General features: G+C 35.0%; 1 protein-coding gene and 1 long non-coding RNA gene across 2 annotated transcripts in view; both read left to right on the top strand.

Annotated features, from left to right (window-relative positions):
- LOC122788658 (deleted in malignant brain tumors 1 protein-like) overlaps positions 1 to 17,967 on the top strand; it is a 1,289,564-nt gene that overhangs the window by 949,624 nt on the left and 321,973 nt on the right. The gene's annotated exons all lie outside the window — the stretch shown is intronic.
- The window catches only part of LOC122788969, a 39,505-nt gene that overhangs the window by 1,298 nt on the left and 20,240 nt on the right, over positions 1 to 17,967 (top strand). Inside the window, exon 2 of the long non-coding RNA XR_006362757.1 lies at positions 6,611 to 6,730. This is a non-coding gene — a long non-coding RNA (uncharacterized LOC122788969). The remainder of the gene's footprint in view (positions 1 to 6,610; positions 6,731 to 17,967) is intronic.

The raw sequence follows: 17,967 nt of genomic DNA, 5'->3' as shown, positions 1-17,967 counted from the left end.
ATGGCGTTGATGGTGATGATGAAAATAATGAGTCACAGTTTCTTAATTCAAAAGCCCAAAAAGTAAACCTCCACACAGTCTGACGTACTAGATATAGGTGTCCCCATTGTGAGACACACTAATGTTCTCTTCTCCAGAAAGGGGGACACAGTCAGTTGCCTATCAGGTGCTGGGATCAGCCACATCTTGCAGGCACTCAACCCCTTCTACCACAAGTATAAATATGATATAGTCATTTTCCAAGTGTGTGTAAATAACTTGAGATTTACCTGCAGAGAATATATAAAAAGGGACATGATGGAACTCCAAGAATATGTGTCTGAGGTAGGTATGCACTTATCATAGAGCATTTTACTATCACACAGAATGATTTCATTTTGTTATTTTTTATTTTACTTTATGTTCATTTTTTAACTGAGTAGGTAGACTGTTCTTAAGACCCTTTCAGCAATGACCTGGACAAGTAGACAACACATAAACATAAGTAACAAAAGAATATCATATGCTGGTTGGTACTTTACAACAGAAACACAACAGTTTAAGTACAGGCAAACACTGATTGGTGCTTTACAACAGAAATGCACATTTTAAAGTACAAGCAAACAATAGTCAGTAGAGATACAAACAGATACTAAAACCTTATACATTCATAATACACTGCATAATGCTAAGCCATATAGGGTAGAAATTTACACTATTCAAGGACTGCACAGCAGCATTGTGCAAGGTCAGTCATGTCCATACATTGTTGAGCTAGCTTGTGTGTTAATGGCACTGGTATGAAACTGAGAATGGAAAGCTGGACAGTAAGGCCTGAGGATAGATATCAGTCGGGTCGAGCTGATGAAACAGTCAGTAGTTTATCCTGGGGCCTATTTTCATTTACATTTATTGTCTTCAGTGAGATGCTTTTCAGTTGCAGTTTAAAGCTTTTAAGATCAGACAGTAGTCTGATGTCTTCTGGGAGTGAGCTCCGTCAGCTGGTTCAATTTTGCTAAATGCACTTTCAGTGGTGTTAAGTTTAAATGGGGGTCTTACTAATTGTAGACCATCCCTTGTTCTAAGTGAGTGGGTAAATTCTCTGATCCCTGAGAAATGTTTCAGTGGTATATAATATCTTTTAAAAGCAGTTCTAAGATAAGAGCTGCAAGCAGGAAAGTGGAATGGGAGACTACTTGCAACTGTCTTCATTTCTGTAGCTTGGTACAGTGATGCTCATTAGAGCTGGCAAGGTGTACAAAAAATCTCAGTGTTGTGCTTTCATTTAGATGAAGGAAATGTTCTGGTCAAAGTGGAATGATCTGATAGGAGAAGCATGTTCTAATTTGGTAGTAGGGCATTAATAGCTATAACGTGCCTGGCTAATATCTTCAACAATTGCCTTTGCTATATTATCTAAAACTTTGTTCCCCCCAAACTGGCTTTTTAGGAACTATCAGTCCTTATAAGCTTGCACCATAACAAATCAGAATCCAGATAACATAAATGTATTGCTGTTCAGTACTATGAGTCTTAACAAAAAAAACAACTCCCTTCAAGTACTTCTCATCCTGGAAAGCATCAATATCTGCATTGTTATGGTGATCATTTTCTTAAAAAAAAAACACTTCACCTTCAGACTAGTTCAACAAGATAACAATCTGGAAATTCTCTGTATCCAAATTACCATTAACAAGACCCTTATCAAATCATGGCTAAACAATGGGCACCCTTTATGTCCCCCTCAAATCATAGTTCATACATAACTACTATGAAGTTCTTTTGCATTAAGCAAAACACCATTCTCCTAGGAGACTTCAACAACCCATCCATTAACTGGGAGAAATATTCATTCTCTATCATGTATGCCCAGAGATTTCTGGACTTCATCAGTACAAAAATTCTAGACTAGTTAGTCGAAATCCCATCCAGGAGAGAAAAATCATATACTTTCTCATCGCTATTATGGAACAGCTCTTCTCCTTATCAATTGTAACTCATTGCCTGGTCAAATCAGAACACAAATCAGTCGCATTTAGCTTAAGACTATAACCAGAAGCATCCTCCAGTACCTTAGTATTCAGAATTTATGCCGAGAGTAATCTACCAAACCTGAGTGATAAGCTGGCTAAATTCAACAACCTCTTCCAACTCAGTGATCTCACTGCTTATGTGGAATCTTTACTGCCAAATTATATGCACGTGAATACTCAAACCTAAGGGACATAACCAATCTACTAATGGATACATTTAGCTCTAACTTCAAAACCCCTCCTCACCTACATTCCTAGATCTCAAACCACCTCAATTCCAACCTCTTAAATCTCCCATAATTTGATCTTCAAGGCACAATTCAGATTCAAGAAAACTGCTTCTATAGGGCATGATAACATACCGGGCTGCATATTGATCAGCCTGATACAGAACTTGTCAGACCCTGTGTAGAGGCTATTCAATATAGCCTGCAAACAGGCTTTGAGTCAGATGAATGGAGGACTACAACACTCATCCCCTTGCTCAAAGATGGAGCATTAACAGACCCAGGAAATTTTAGACTCATCTTTAAAGCTATAGAAAGGATGATCATGGAATTCATAAATAAGAACACAGGTATCATATAAACTTGTGACTAAGCCAGTAAATATTTACTAAGGGCAAATCCTGCCTACTTAACCTGGTTTGCTTCTTTCAAAATAGCAAATCAGTACACGCTGCATATCTAGAACTCACAAAGTCAGTCAACAATATCCCAAACTTTGGTATCATAAATAATTTATCTCAACTAAATGCTGACTGGAAAGCAAACTGGTTCACAAATAAAATCCAGAAAATGAGTGTGAGCTGCTCTACCTCCTCCAAAAGACCTGTCACTAGTGATATGCCTCAGGGTTCAGTCCTTGGGTCACTCCTCTTTGCCATTTACTTCTCAGAGGTCAAAGCTACTGTTAAGGATTTATGGATAAACAAGTTTGCAGATGACCATAAACTTGGTGCTATCATTAACTTCCCAGAGAACACAAAGATCCTCCAAGAGAGCCTTTTCCAAGCAAATAGGTGGTATCAAAACTGTGGACTAAAGCTGAATGCCAAGAAATATATAATTGTATCTTTAATTAGGCAAGAAGTGTCTTGTAACTATCACAATGACAGCACACCCTTAAAAACTGATCCTGTAGTTCATAGGTATTTACTAGGCTAATGACCACAAGGGCCTTTTTAAGCCTAGCCATGCATCCCAAATCTCTGATAAGTTCTGTTACCCTTGATAAGTGTAAGCAAGGGCTCGGGAGATGAAATATTTACAATCAGGGGCCTGGGAAATGAACCTTTTACAGACTGCCGGAGTCCATTAGAGACATAGGTGCCAAATCAGGGATGAATTTCCTGTTCCCCATCCAATTGTCCAAGTTATATTTGAATTGGGTTAGGGAGGACCTCTGCTTGACTTGGATGGGAGCCTGTTTCAGAGAAGGGGTAGTCTCTGGGATACATATCTTTCTCTCCAGCCGGTCCTATTTATATCACAGGCAAGGTTTAAGTCTTCAGAATGGATAATTCCAGTGCTGTATACTTTGTGGATAGACAGGAGGTCCATCAGGGTGGGGTTTAACAATGCTTTGTATGCCAGGCATAGATCTCCAGCACAGCCTGTAGGAGACAGAATATAGGGAGATGGGCTTGAGGTGGTCTGTGTAGAATACATTATTTACACCTTGTATTCTTTTAGTGAGGAACCTCTGTGGATGTTCCAATTATTGGATATGCCTAGTTAGGTACATACCAAAGGGGGTATTGTACTCACTGATAGGTCTGATGAATGCTGAATACAATGGAACAAGGACTTTCTTGTTCCTAGATGCCATACTTTTGATCATAAGGATCTGGGAACCTATGTAGATAATGAACTGTCCTTTCCTTTGATTACTGCTTGTTGACTACCTTGATAAAGAGATTTTCCTTTGCACAGACTATTATTAGGATATAGTGTCCATGTCCAAAGATGTGATCATTTCACTGTATTCTTCACTCATCAAGCCGATCCTTGAATATTATGCCTCCTTCAGTATGTACTTGTCCAAACATTTGACAGAACTCAATTGCTCAGAGTGCTTATAACTAAGAATATCAAGGGCCTAAAATCATAAAAACTATGCAGACCATCTCAAAGCCTTGCCCCTCTTCTCAGTGCCATACAGGTTACTGAGGGGTGATCTGTTCCTTTTGTACACAGCCCAACAGTCCCCTTTGTTTCTAATACTTAGTCAAACACTCTGCTTCTGCTGTGCTGATGAGGTCATAACAAGACCGAAATATGCATATCCACAGCTAGTGGGGTTTGGCTTTATTGGCCTGAAATTGTCCGTTAAAATGATGAAACAAGTCATGGGCATTCAGAATTGCCAATTAGCTGAAACACCTGATGTTCATAAGGATCATTTGCATATATCCCATGTGCCTCTGATACAAGAGGCTTGGGAGGTCACTTATTGGAAGTTCTAGGTTTGCTGGAGTTTTCATTTTGTTTTTACTGATTGTTTTTTCAGTGACCTTATCACTCATTGTTTTAGTTTGTTGTTTGGGATATTTTTGCAGTGACCCTAATGATAATGGACATCAGCTGGGTATAACAGCCCTGTGTTTCTAATTCTTAGTCAAACACTCTGCTTGTGCTGTGCTGATGAGGTCATAACAAGGCTGAAATATGCATACCCACAGCTAGTTCCTACTTTGCTGGAGTTTTCATTTTGTTTTTACTGAATGTATCTAATATAGAAAATCCTCTAAATGTGATAATACAAGAGTTCTTGCATAACATCACAAAATGGAATATGCCTTCTATATTATTTAAACATACTGGACAGTATCCATGAGTATCTATTAAAATTTCTGCTATGAAATGTTTTATTAAACTTAACTTGAGGAATAATTCTAGGAGCAGGCTTTTGAAGGCACAATGCAAATAGAAATTAAGCTGGATGTCTCAGCAGGAAGTATTTGAATCCAATGTTTTCAATATATTTTAGATGAAGGTATGTAAAGTGAGAAGGTCCTCAGACCAAACTAATTAATTACTGTCATAATTATATAAGGTGTGCCAATTTCAATGCACTGCTTGATTGTTTAGCCTGAAAAAGGATTGTTTGCCCAAATGTTCATTATATTACTTTAATAAAGTTTCAGTGAGTAAAGTCTGCAACGTGATGCTTTGGTGGTGTTATTAACATCTGCCAATACATCAAAGCCCACCTAGGGATGCCGGGGTAGTTCATCAGGTACTGCTGTCACCTCACAACAAAGGGGTCTCTATTTTGATTCCTGACTGGGGTGCCTTCTGTTTGGAGTCTGCATGTCCTCCCTGTGTTCACATGGGTTTCCTCCAGGTGTTCCAGTTTCCTTCCACATTCCAAAACAATGCAGTAGTTGAACTGGACAATCTAAAATGGCCATAGGTGTGAATGTGAGCATCCTTGTATGTGTGGTATGGCAGAATAACTGGGGCAGGTCTAGCAACATGGCAGTATAAATGTTGGCTTGAGATGACTGTTAGCTTTGAAGTGACACCCCGACTCCATGTGCAAAAATGGGAAAAGGGGTTGTAGAGGGTTGGAATGGATGGAAGCAATACATCAAAGCTGGGGAGAGAGGAGGGTCAATGCATCAAGTGCTGTGCTGTGAAGTGACCTGTGTTTATCTTTTAAATCATATTAATATGTTCCATTTACGTTCCTTTTCAGTTTATAGCCTTACAGAATCGAACACGGTAAACACCAGCCATAAAACATGTTAACATTGGATCAGTTGGGTTACAACAACTGCAAGGACTTAAATTCTAAATGGCATTGCAAGGCTTTTATTTATTTAGGGGGGGAAAGCATGTGTTTGTTTGTTTATTTATTTACTTACTTATTATTTATTTATTTGGCATTTGTTTACCAGGAAAGTCTAACTGGGCATGAATCTCATTTTCATCGGGGTCCCAGGGAGAAAATCTCCAACATACATAGTTCAGTTAATAAGCTATTATCATATGAAGTGCAGTAACAAATAGCAGAATCAACATACAAGATAAATAGAAGTCAGATCAGAAAAATCATACGGTGAATACTGAACAACAATCATATATATATTTTCATCTTTAATTTTCCACATTATGTTGCTTAACAATGAACATTGAAGCCTTGTGTACCCTAATGAATTGCTATTACTACAAAAAGAATAAAATTTAAAAAGTAACTTATGATATTAATTGACTGAGCAATTTGACAATGCAGATAACTGGTTTTGTTGCCCAGATTTTAAAATGTGAGACATTAGCACTGATGAGAATTGAATATGGTGAAAGCTAATCACACTAACTTACTTCAGGAATATTTTCCCTGTTAGAAGCTTCTATAGCCATATATCTTTCTAGTTTCCTCAAAACCTAGGCTATAATAATAAGTATTTCATTATTGCTGTTGAGCAGTAGGTACCTGTGAAAATCATTGCCACAAAGGTAAACTTTACAATCGAAATGTATTATTTTTGCCAAAGCTAGAAAGTAAGAAAAAAACTAGGGCATTAATGTTTTCTAAATTCTGTTTTTTTTTATGTGACTAAAATGTTTTGTTGTTATTATTCATTTTCCAAGGATCTTGTCGGAATTACTGCTACAATTACATAAGTTCCGGATGTAGCTGTGATTATCACTGTGTCAGCCGGGGTGACTGTTGTGAAGATTTCTGCCATTTCTGCACCTATGTAAATTATGGTAAGTTGTATGCATGGATATACTGTATGTATGTATATCTATCTATATATATATATATATATATATATATATATATATATATATATAGATGTATATATATATATATATATATATATATATATATATATATATATATATATATATATATATACAGTGATAGATATGAATTAAAAGATGAACAATACAGGGGTAGTCTGAAATATTAGTCCTAAGTGACTGCAACATGAAAACTAGACAGTCTCTTGGTATTTGTTGAAATATTCTTTTGCAAAGTGCAGAACTCAAAAATTCTAAACCTTAAAAACATATAACTTACAAGATGTAAAAATATAATTAATTAAACTTATAGCTTACAAGATGTAAAAATATAATTAATGATTTCCTGGAAAACAATACTTCAGCAACCTCCAATGAGTTTATCTATAGAACACCCTGCTTATAATTAAACCCAGTACTGTGTCTGTCCTACCCAAAATATTAAACCTACATTTTTGACACCCTGAAGCTCACTTCTGGCTGCTACCAAAGATGTTTCCACTGTATCACACAGGCTTCAGACAAAAAAGAAAAGTCTAATGGAATAGCCTCCACTAACTGCCTCAATCAGACCACATATGAGTTAGTAACTTCCACAGCCACACAAGACTGGGAATGTATTAAACAAGCATGGACTTTTCCTGTACTGTATCTACAGACAGTGGCTGGCTAAAAAAATATAATGAGGGCTAAGCAGATTTTTGTCTCATGTATCCAAAATGAGAATACTTTCTCTGGTCTCTGAGGTATTTAGCATCTCAGGTAGGTTCTGTATGCTGTTCATAATATGTACATAGTTTTCTTGGTATTGCACAGATGTATGTTATGCCTAGCTCTGTGATTTGCTATTCAGTCATCTAAATGACATTCATTCTGACTACATATGATTTGCAGACAAGCATTGTACTTAAAATTCAAAAAGCTATCTAGTGTTATGACAACAGCTTTAGTGATGTATAAAACAACAATTAATGTGTTATCTAAATATATACTAGCTGATTTTCCCAATTCATCAACCCACAGACATTAAAAATAGGAACAAAAGCCCTTGCAAAGTAAGTATATCCAGCAAAAAAATCTGCACATCTAATTAGCATAGAATTTGAATACCAAATTGCACATATCTCTTTCTGCGTTTAGCAGGAATATGGGATACTACTCAAAAGCAAGTGTTTAAAAAACAGAAAGTGGCAAAATGATGGAAAAATATAACCACATAATCAAAGAGGCAGTGTAAAATAAACAGTATTGCAAAGTTCTACCACATAAGGTCATTCATTTCTGTTTCTGAAAAAAGGGACATATCTCCAAAAGCAGGTTCATCATGTGTGAGGTAAATCAGACCTGAAAATAAGAATGTTCCTCCAAAACAGGCTCAGTTGAGAGGTGTGCGTTATACCACACAATGTGATCTTTGCCTCTGGTGAGGATGCATTTGTGTTTTTGTGTGTGTGTGTGTGTGTGTGTGTGTGTGTGTGTGTGTGTGTGTGTGTGTGTGTGTGTGTGTGTGTGTGTGTGTGCGTGTGTGTGTGTGCGTGTGCGTGCATGTGTGTGTAAACATTGTGGTAAGGTCATGGACAAAATACCCACACTGTCTGCAGCTAGACACACTCACTCTGCAAAAAAGCTTCTTGTTGAAGCTGAAAAGATTTGTCAGCTGGCATCATTCTCAACAAATCAAAAATTGTCCTCCACACAAAAGGTTTTAGTGCTAATATGCTAAACATCACATTGTCTTTCTTTTTTTTTAGTGTTCTTCCCAGTTCCCAATAAAGGGAAAAGCAAAATGTTGCACCGACAGAGAGGGCTCCTCAGCACAAAGTGTTAGAGCCTGTGACAAGCAGATGCCTAAGCTGTGAGAGTGTGGTACAGGCATTTAAGACTCATATAATAAAATAAAATAGATCATAAAAATGTTTATTTCTGAGAAGCAAATTTAATGATGGATGAAAAAGCAATACAAAGTTGTTCTTAGTTTTTCTTCTTAATTAATATGGTTATGCAGATCCTTTTCTATCTTAATTGGGTTGACAACCATGTTTTTTTAATATAATTTTATTTATTTAATTTTCCTTTATTGACCAGGTAAGTGCCACTAGGCTAGTGGCCTCTTTTCAGGGGAGATCTAAGCTGGCAGTTATACTAGTAGGAGAAATTTAGCCAGGGCATTAAGAAAGTTGCAAGTGGGAACATTTTTTTTTCAGTCACACGTCCTATTTCCCTTCCCAGTTCAAAGGGAGGCAAGTGAAACAAGAGTATAATCGAGGAAGTAGAAAATGGTGGTGCTGGTTTGGAGTGTGAAATCATGATAGAAAAAGAGCTTGTGGATGTTATAAACAGTCGGTATGTAGCTGACTTAAAATAAGTAAATTTGAGGAGGTTTTAGTGACAGACGTAGCATCAGGTGGATTGGCCAATGAGAAGTTGGTTTATTTTCTGAATAAAGAGGAGCCAGGAGAAGACTCAGAAATATCCTGGTCTGATATATAGACTAAGTATTGTTGTTGGAGAAAGATGCAGTTGGAGAAAAAGAAAGGATAAAAGCTTATGAATAAGACGATTATAAAAAAGAACTGGCAGAACATTTGCAGAAGTGGCAGCAGGGACAAAATGTACTGTAAATTTTATTAAAAAGAATAAATAAAAGATTTCTGGTTCATGTAATAAAGAAGGAAGAGACTGTGGGCAGGCATTATATATCTGGAACAATTTAGTATTACCATTAGGGTTTAAAGCAAAGGACACAAGATCATTCATTCATTTGTGAAAGGAACATTTTTATAATATAACATTTGAATCAGACAAAATAATGAGTAGATTTTTGTTCCTTTGTGAAAAAAAAAAATCTGTTATCCATGGATTGACTTCATTTTTCTTGGATAAAGAATTCAAGGAAAAGGAATTCAATTAAAAAAGAAAGTGTGTGTGTGTGCAGTTTCAAACAGATGATATTGAATCAAATGATGTTAAAAGTTATTGTGTTACTAAGTTTCTTTTTTTTTCAATAATTTTTGTTTATTTTTTTCCATTGGTCTATAAGTAGATTATATACATTGATGATAATACAAACATACATAGCAGAGACAATCAAAACTATTTACACTATATACATAGATGCTTTCTATATTCGAGGGAAAAAAAAAAAGGTTGTTACATTTCAGTAAAAATTATTGTGATTGCGAGTATGTCTTAGAAAAAGAAGAGAAAGGGAAAAGAAGAAATATTTCCTGAGCTATAAATATAGTTTTTAATATGAGATCCCTTATTTGTAATTGATTTTGGTATGTGTTGCTCAGTTTCTGATATTAAAAAAAAAACAAAGCTGAAAGGGGTATTTGGAATGAAGGGTAGGAATTGGATGCCATTTTGAAATATGAAAAACAATGTTGTTAAACATCTGTCTAGTATAATTCATATAAATGATTACAGGGGTACAGTAGATGCATGGGTCATCCAAAAGCTTGCTTCCTTTATGGTGCTTTTGATTATTTCATAAGTGATTGTAAATAAATCACGTGTAATTAATATGGGGAAATGGGCCACATGATAAATAAGTGCAAAAAGGAATGTAGAATATGTAAAGGTTTAGGTAATTTTTTTGGTTTGACTGTAAACAAAAAGAGGACAGAGACATAGAAAATAATAAAGAATAGAATGTTTTAGAGTATGACAAAAGAATAGTCAAAAGGGAAAATTAAAGTGTAACAAAGAAGGGCAAGAAATAGCAAAGGCAGGTGTAGTACGTTATGTAACTGTACAAGAAAACTGGAATGACTATAACAATGTTGATGAAGAGGATGCTGAAAGTGATAAGTCAGATGTTGAAGAAGATGGTATTAAAGAAGTAAGAAAGAGGAGTTCCATGAGTGTGAGACTAAGGGTATGAAAGAGAACATTTAAAAATATTTCTCCAAAGACTGAAAAAAAAGAAAGGAATACCTGTAGAGTAGTATCTATAATGTTAATTGTTGGGTTAGTAAGGGAAGAAGAATAGTTATATTACAATGGTGTAAACAAGTGAGGTTGAAACTGTTTGTTTACAGCATACAAGATTTATTCCTGAATTTGAAAAAAGGCAGACTGAAGCTCTATGGGAATGAAGTGTAATAAAGAATTTTGAGAGAAATAAATGCTCAGATGTAGTATTTATGTTTAGTGAGGACAGTAAAGTATTAGATTTTTGTATTACTAAAGCACGAAGGGCTACAGTTATAGATATCAGAAGTGGTAAGGATGTTTATAGGATTATAGGGGCATATGCTTTCATATCTATAAAAGGATGAGAGAAGTTGTTTGATTCATTGAAAGAATATATGATAATAAACATGAAAATAATTATAATGGGGATTTTAATTTTGGATTAAGAAAGTGCAAAATACTAAGGTGTTGACATTAGGAAGCTTAAAGAAGATATGAAATGTGGTGAATTAAAGTTATAGAATATAAAAGTGTGGGCATATAATATTGGTACTCGATCTACAAAATTTGATTTTTTTTTAATCTTGTCTGATTCAATAATGGCAGTAAAGGGTGAAAACATTAATGGACTTTTCCAATCGTAAAAGTATTTGGACTGACTATGGAGAAAGTAATTAAAAGATTAATGAAAAATATAGATGAGGTATTTTGGAAAAAGAGATTAAATGTTTTTGGTTTGAACATAAAATTATGATAGATTTTTATGAGTCATGGGCTAAATGGTGGGTTGTGTTTAAAAAGAAAAAGGTAATTTGGGGAGTTAAGAAAAAATCTAAAGTATCTAATGAAAAATTAGTAAGAGAAAGTATGTTAGAAGAATCGAATAACATTTTGGATAATGTTAATATGGATTCTGATTCAGGTCTGGATGGAAAATAGTATGATTTTTACAAGTTTCTAAGGAAACAACAAAAAAATATTAATTAAGGTGTTTAATGAATCGTTGCAGGAAGGTGAAGTAGATGATAATATTTTTCAAAGAGTTATAACATTTATTTTGAAAAAGAAAAGTGAGAAGAATTATATGAAAAATCAGATACCCATAACATAAAAATAACATGGATTATAAGATCTTCAAGAAAATATTGCAAATCAGATTTAATAAGGTTACTAAGGAAAGTTTTATAGAAAGGAATCTTGATATTAAGGGTAAGTATAGTTACAATTTGTTATTGGTTATAAGACAGAGATAGATGAAATTATTAACAGAAAAAGGGAAGTAAAACTATTAGTTGCTGTTCATAGGTTCATAGGTTCATACTAGGCTATCTGCCCTAGGGCATTTATAAGCCTAGCCTGAATGTGTTTGGCTTTCGCCAAGAAAGCATTGGATTGTGTGGATCATAATGGTTTATGGGATGCTTTAAGAGTATGGTACAGATGAGAGTGTTTTGAAACTAGTGAAATCAGTTTTTAAAAATGTCAAAGTTAAAATATTAGTTGATGGTTGGTTAGGTTCAAGTATTGATATGAACAGACGTCTGAGACAAGGTTGTGCTATAAGTATTTTTTTTTCATTAGTTATGAATGCAGTGGCAACTAAAATGTTAAGTAGGATGTTAGAAGGAAAATATGTTTTAAATAACTGTGTGAGTATTCCAATTTTTCTATCAAATGCAGGTGATTTTATTATTATTGCAAAGCATGGAAGATGGAATGGGTAGAATGATTAGATGTGTTTGTGATTGTTTTGGGATGTAGAGCTAATGTTATGTAAACAGAAAATGTATGGTGTAGGTGAAATAAGGGATACAGAAGTTATTAAGTTTGTAGAAACAGACATAAGTATATTAGGAGCTAAATTTGTAAAGAATGGAGTAGTTTACAATCACTGGAAAGTTTTGTTTGATAACATTATTAATACAGGGAGGTTATGGAAGGTATTTAGAATGTCATTTAAGAAAAAGGTGTATTCAATTAATTCAGTTACATTGGGGAAATGGGTATTTGGCAAAAGTTGTTTGATTCCATGTAAAATAGAGAATGATTTGTTGCGAGCAGTATTTTTTTTGGGGGGGTGAGGAGGAGGAGGTTAAATCCTGTTAAGAGGGTAATTTTACATATGACTCTAAGAATGGGGGATTAGGTTTAATTAACCCTATCATTTTTGGAGTTTCTATGAATTTATTTAAAATGTTGCGTGAAAAAGATGAGGCTAATATAAGTTTAATATCTGATAAACTTAAAAGTAAGTATGGAGCATGGTAGAAGAGTAAAGGAAGATTTAAAAGGAAAAGGGATTATGAAAAAGAAGAAATTACAGAATATTAAAATAAAATAAGAATGTGCAGGCTTGTTACTAGAAGTATTAACATGACTAGGAAGGAAAGGTATTAGGATATTATCAGCTGTTCTGCGGTAAATCCTTGAGAAGAATTAAATGATGAGGTTGTCAAAGCAATTAAGGGTTAAAAAAATAGATTTAGTGGCATTCAATAGGGTCAAGACTTTCTATGGAGACTGTGTATAAAGACCTTCATAGCGTTAATTTGCAAGGAATATAAACCAGATTACAAAAGAGTTGCTGTCAGTGTAAGTCTTCCCTGATTCTGAGAGATTTGCTCTCAAAGTAAATTACTTTCATTGGTGTAATACCTGTCTATAAACAGGGTTACACCAGGGGCCAGATTCCAAAAGACCTGCTCTCATCCAGCTCTCAGTGTAAGCGATGACTTGCACTGACAGCAGATCTTTTGGAATTGGGCCCTATGCTTACTTTGTGACAAGACAGCATCAACAGAGATTTTTTAGTGTGTAAAAGATCAAGCAGTTATGGATTAAGATTTTTGAGTTTTTTTATTTGTGAAATATAAATAAGTTAGAAAATATTAACATGGACATGATTTTGTATGGGCATTATGGGATTACAAATAAACTATTAGTTAATAACATAGATAAAACCATGTTTGGAGTAATTTGCAATATATGGGAAGCTAGAGTGATGGAACTGTTATTTAATAAATTGAATTTTGCAGATGATTAAGGAAAACAAAAATGCAGTTGTGGCAAAAAGAGGGAAGGGATGATACTTTGATATTTTTTCAATTTGAAAGTAATAAAGTTTTGTAAATGTAGTTCATAAATTTTATACATATAATGTAATTAGTGTAAATAAGGTGTAATAGTGTAGAATAAAGGACCCATACTCCTTAAGATAACTGCTGTTTGTCTCATTTTTGCTTTCCTTTAAGCAGAGTAGAGAACCAGATCTTTTCAGCTTCAGGCTTTCTTGCTGAGTGAGTATCTGTAACTGTGGCCAATGTAGGTTGCAGACATTTTGTCCTCAGCCTTAATATTCTTTGTTTGTGCATATGCACACACAAAATCTCATATGCACCCAGTGAACTCGTGTATAATACAGGATTCATTTTCTCTTCCTTGCATCCACTGAGTCCAAGGATAGTCTCCAGCTCCCCTCCATCACACGGTATGATAAATGAGTTATCAGAAAATGAATGAATGAGCATTATTTGGGTTTTATTTTGATAGGCAACTCATTTTCAACATTATATAAATTCTTCTGGACATTTTTTCTAAATGTACCAGTCTTGTCTATTTGGATATTTTTCAATGAACCTTCGAGCAAATCTGGCTACTGCAGTAACTAATTTTGGGAACACCTCAGAGGGATAGCTCTAACCTTGGCTGTATAAATTATACACATAACAAGATACATGTGTCTGTTTACATACTCTTTGACAATATGCAAACATTCACTAGAAAAGAGAAAGCATTTGGAATTTTTAAACTACCATTAGCAAGCCATTTCAAAATATAATTAACCTTGAAAAGATGTTCCTTGGTTGAATGCATATGATAGGAACACGTGAAATATGAAATATAAAACCTAGAAAGTCTGGTTATGTGACTGAAAGGGCTTTAGGAATAATGTACTTATGTCTGAAGATCTTAATATAAAAGTAATCTGGGATCCTATTCACTCTTCTTACACTCTGATAACATTTTAAATGTACTTAATATTCACTAGTTAATTTTTCTATATGGTATTTTAAAAACCATATAAGATACAAATGAAAAAGAAATTAAATACAAGAAACAAAGCACAAAAACAATGCAATATCCATTATTTGCTGAAATATAATTAAATTAATTTGGGGGGGGTATCAATCTCTCTGCTTCAATTCATACTAAAAGATCCTATACTGTAGTCACCCAAACAGAAATAATGGGAAAAGACAGCATACAGTGTTTTATATGTGGCATCATTTGTAGACTCTTTTTATTGCTTTATTAATATTAAACTGATCAGTGATTTATAAAGGTGGTTAGTTTTACCTAAAAAAATTTGTATTAACTAACAATGCAAGTGGATAGAGATGAGTACTTATATATTTTTAAAGTGGTAACGATACTCTTCTAAAGTATCAGATTTCAAAGTGTTTTTGCATATATTCAAATTAATACAATATAAATATTTGTCAAGTCTGACTTTTGTTTGGTGATGAACTACTGCAATATGATGAGATGGAGAGGAAAAATTAATAACTAATTGTGAATATTTTCATAATTATAAATCATTCATTATACAAATGACAGAGTTAAAACTAATTGTGAGGGGCTATAATGTGCTCAAGTCTGCGCTTGTATGAGCTTCACTTTTGCTCATTTACTCGTTTTCCTCTCTGGTGATGTATAGCAACATACCTAAACAAATTTACTGCACAATTAACCGATTCCTGTGTTAATCACTAGAGAAAACCGTCTTTTTCTGTATGAAAAGTAAGAGAACACAGTTAGGTGCATATGCTATCAGTAATACGGACAATTTGTATATAAGCAGGTAAACAACTTTTCCTGAAAGACCAAAAGCTCACAAACCAAAGCCTCTTAAGTAGAATAACCAATGTACTTATAATGTCCTGGGCAGATATCTACAGACATTCACTTCAATCATTTATGTAGGCTAAATCTTCAAAATCAAACTATGTTCAACAGAATACATAGGTACTTATAATTAGTGCTGTCTCTCTCTTATAGAACATTAAAAAAAAACAGTTAGTAGTCTAATGCTTCCCAGTTTGGCCTTTAATCTGATACTTTTATCACCCACTGGATACCCAACTGGCTTAATGATAGGACCCAGGAGGTCAAAATAGGTGAGGCCACCTCCACCAAGAGGCCAGTCACTAGTGGAGTCCCCCATTGCTCAGTAATGGGCCTGCTCCTTTTGACATCTATTTCTCTGAAATGGAAGCAAATGCTGAAGGTTTATGGCTGACTAAGTTTGCAGATGATTGCAAGCTGGGGATTACCATCGACTCCCCTGCACACACTACCATTCTTCAATAAGGTATAGCTCTGACTAATAAATGGTTCCATTGTCTTAAACTCAATGCTAAGAAATGCATAATTCTACCTTTTGGGAATTCAACCATCCAAGCTAATTACCATGTTGATAATACACCCCCTAAAAGTTTACCTCATGGTCAGGGATCTGGGTGCACACATAGACAGTAACTTTACCTTCGATCACCATGTGGTCACAGTGTTGAGGAAAATCCTTTTATGTTGTACAGCTTATAAGTAAGGACATACTGTCTAGGTTCAAAGAGGTCATTATCCCACTGTACTGCTCCCTTATCACACCAATCATAGAGTACAATGTTCCCTTTGGTATGTACTTGACCAGGTATATGCAGTAACTAGAGCGATCTCAAAGGTTCCTTACAAAAAGAATACAAGGCGTAACAAACCTACCTTATGCAGAGTGCCCTTAAGCCCTTTCCCTTTACTCAGTCTCCTATAGATTGCTGAGGAGTGATCTATGACTGGATTACATGGCATCCGCAAACCCCACACTTATAAATCTCCTACATATTCATAAGTCACAAATTACCAGAAATACATGGTCTAGAGACCTGGATTTTGTTTGTGACTTAAACAGAACATGCTTGATTGACAGATATGTGCCCAGAGACTGCCCCTCCTATGGAACAGGCTTCCCAGCTATGTGAAGCTGAGTTTGTTTATTATCCAGTTTAAGCACTACCTAGACAGATGGATGGGGAATAGGAAATTTACACTGGGCCTGGCACCCGTGTCCCTTATGGACAGAGGTAGCTTATAAATACCTGGACTTCAATGTCGTATTTGGCTGCAGGACATCATTATTCTTTCTGGAAGGCTTGGCTAGGCTTAGAAAGGCCTTTAGTTTGTTAGCCTAGTAATGGTCTATGAATACATAAATGATTACAATCCAGTGGCTCTTGAAATCCAGGCCTCATAGAAAGGTAACCTAGATCCCTTTCTAAGGGAAAATTAGTGTTGATACTGATTACTTCTGCCTACCAGATGTACAATTGATTCATCCAATAGAAATATGCATATATTTTTGCCTTTTTAACTCTAGTATTAAACATATTCATATATTATTTTGCTAAGATAATGGCCCTAATCAATTATATAGTAATGCCCCAAAAGATAAAGATGCATTATTATACAATATTAAAATATGTTACCACACTGGAGTCATCAGTCTCAACATTTTGTTTACATCCTTAAAGGAAATCTAGAAATAAAAAAAAATGTAAGGCTACGTCAGTATGTGACAATACTGTGACAGTGAAACAACAAACACTAGAATAATATGACAGACAAATATGACAAAAAACAGACAGTCCATACTGATAGAATCATCCATGGTGGATACAAGCATATGGGTCAGGTGATTTAAAAATCTTTTCTTTAGTCAGGTGATCATTTACATGACAACAGCACCATATACTAGCTAAATGTAACGAAGATCAAACCTTAGGAAATTCATTAACACATGTAGTACTGGAAACTATTCAGTGAAGTGTATGTTCACAGAAAGTGCCATAGATGGGAGGTTGCAGTGTGCTGTTCATAGTCTCTGAAGACACTCTGAAGGAATGCAGGTTCCACCAATTCATCACTGGGTTATTGATTCAGCAATGGTGCTTCATTCTGAAACATTTTGCCACTGTTGTCCTGGTTCATGGTGGCTCCATGGAAAAGCGCTAAAGTAATCTGATTGCTTCACATTATGGGCATGAAAAACTGGCAAAAAAAATCAAACTGTGCAAGTCATGCCCCCCTCCCCCCCTTTTAATGCAATAATCACATTGCTTATCATGTGAAAAGTCCAGGATTAGAACACCGACATGTTTTTTGCCCTTACAAAAATCTAAATGTGCCATTGAACAAGCTGTCCAATGACTGGATTGCCTATAGTATATTTG

Source organism: Protopterus annectens, chromosome 14.part0 (assembly GCF_019279795.1).
Source record: "Protopterus annectens isolate FY-2018-M chromosome 14.part0, PAN1.0, whole genome shotgun sequence".
Taxonomy (NCBI): domain Eukaryota; kingdom Metazoa; phylum Chordata; order Ceratodontiformes; family Protopteridae; genus Protopterus; species Protopterus annectens.
Note: the sequence above shows the minus strand (reverse complement) of the source record. Positions and strands in the feature narration are given on the sequence as shown.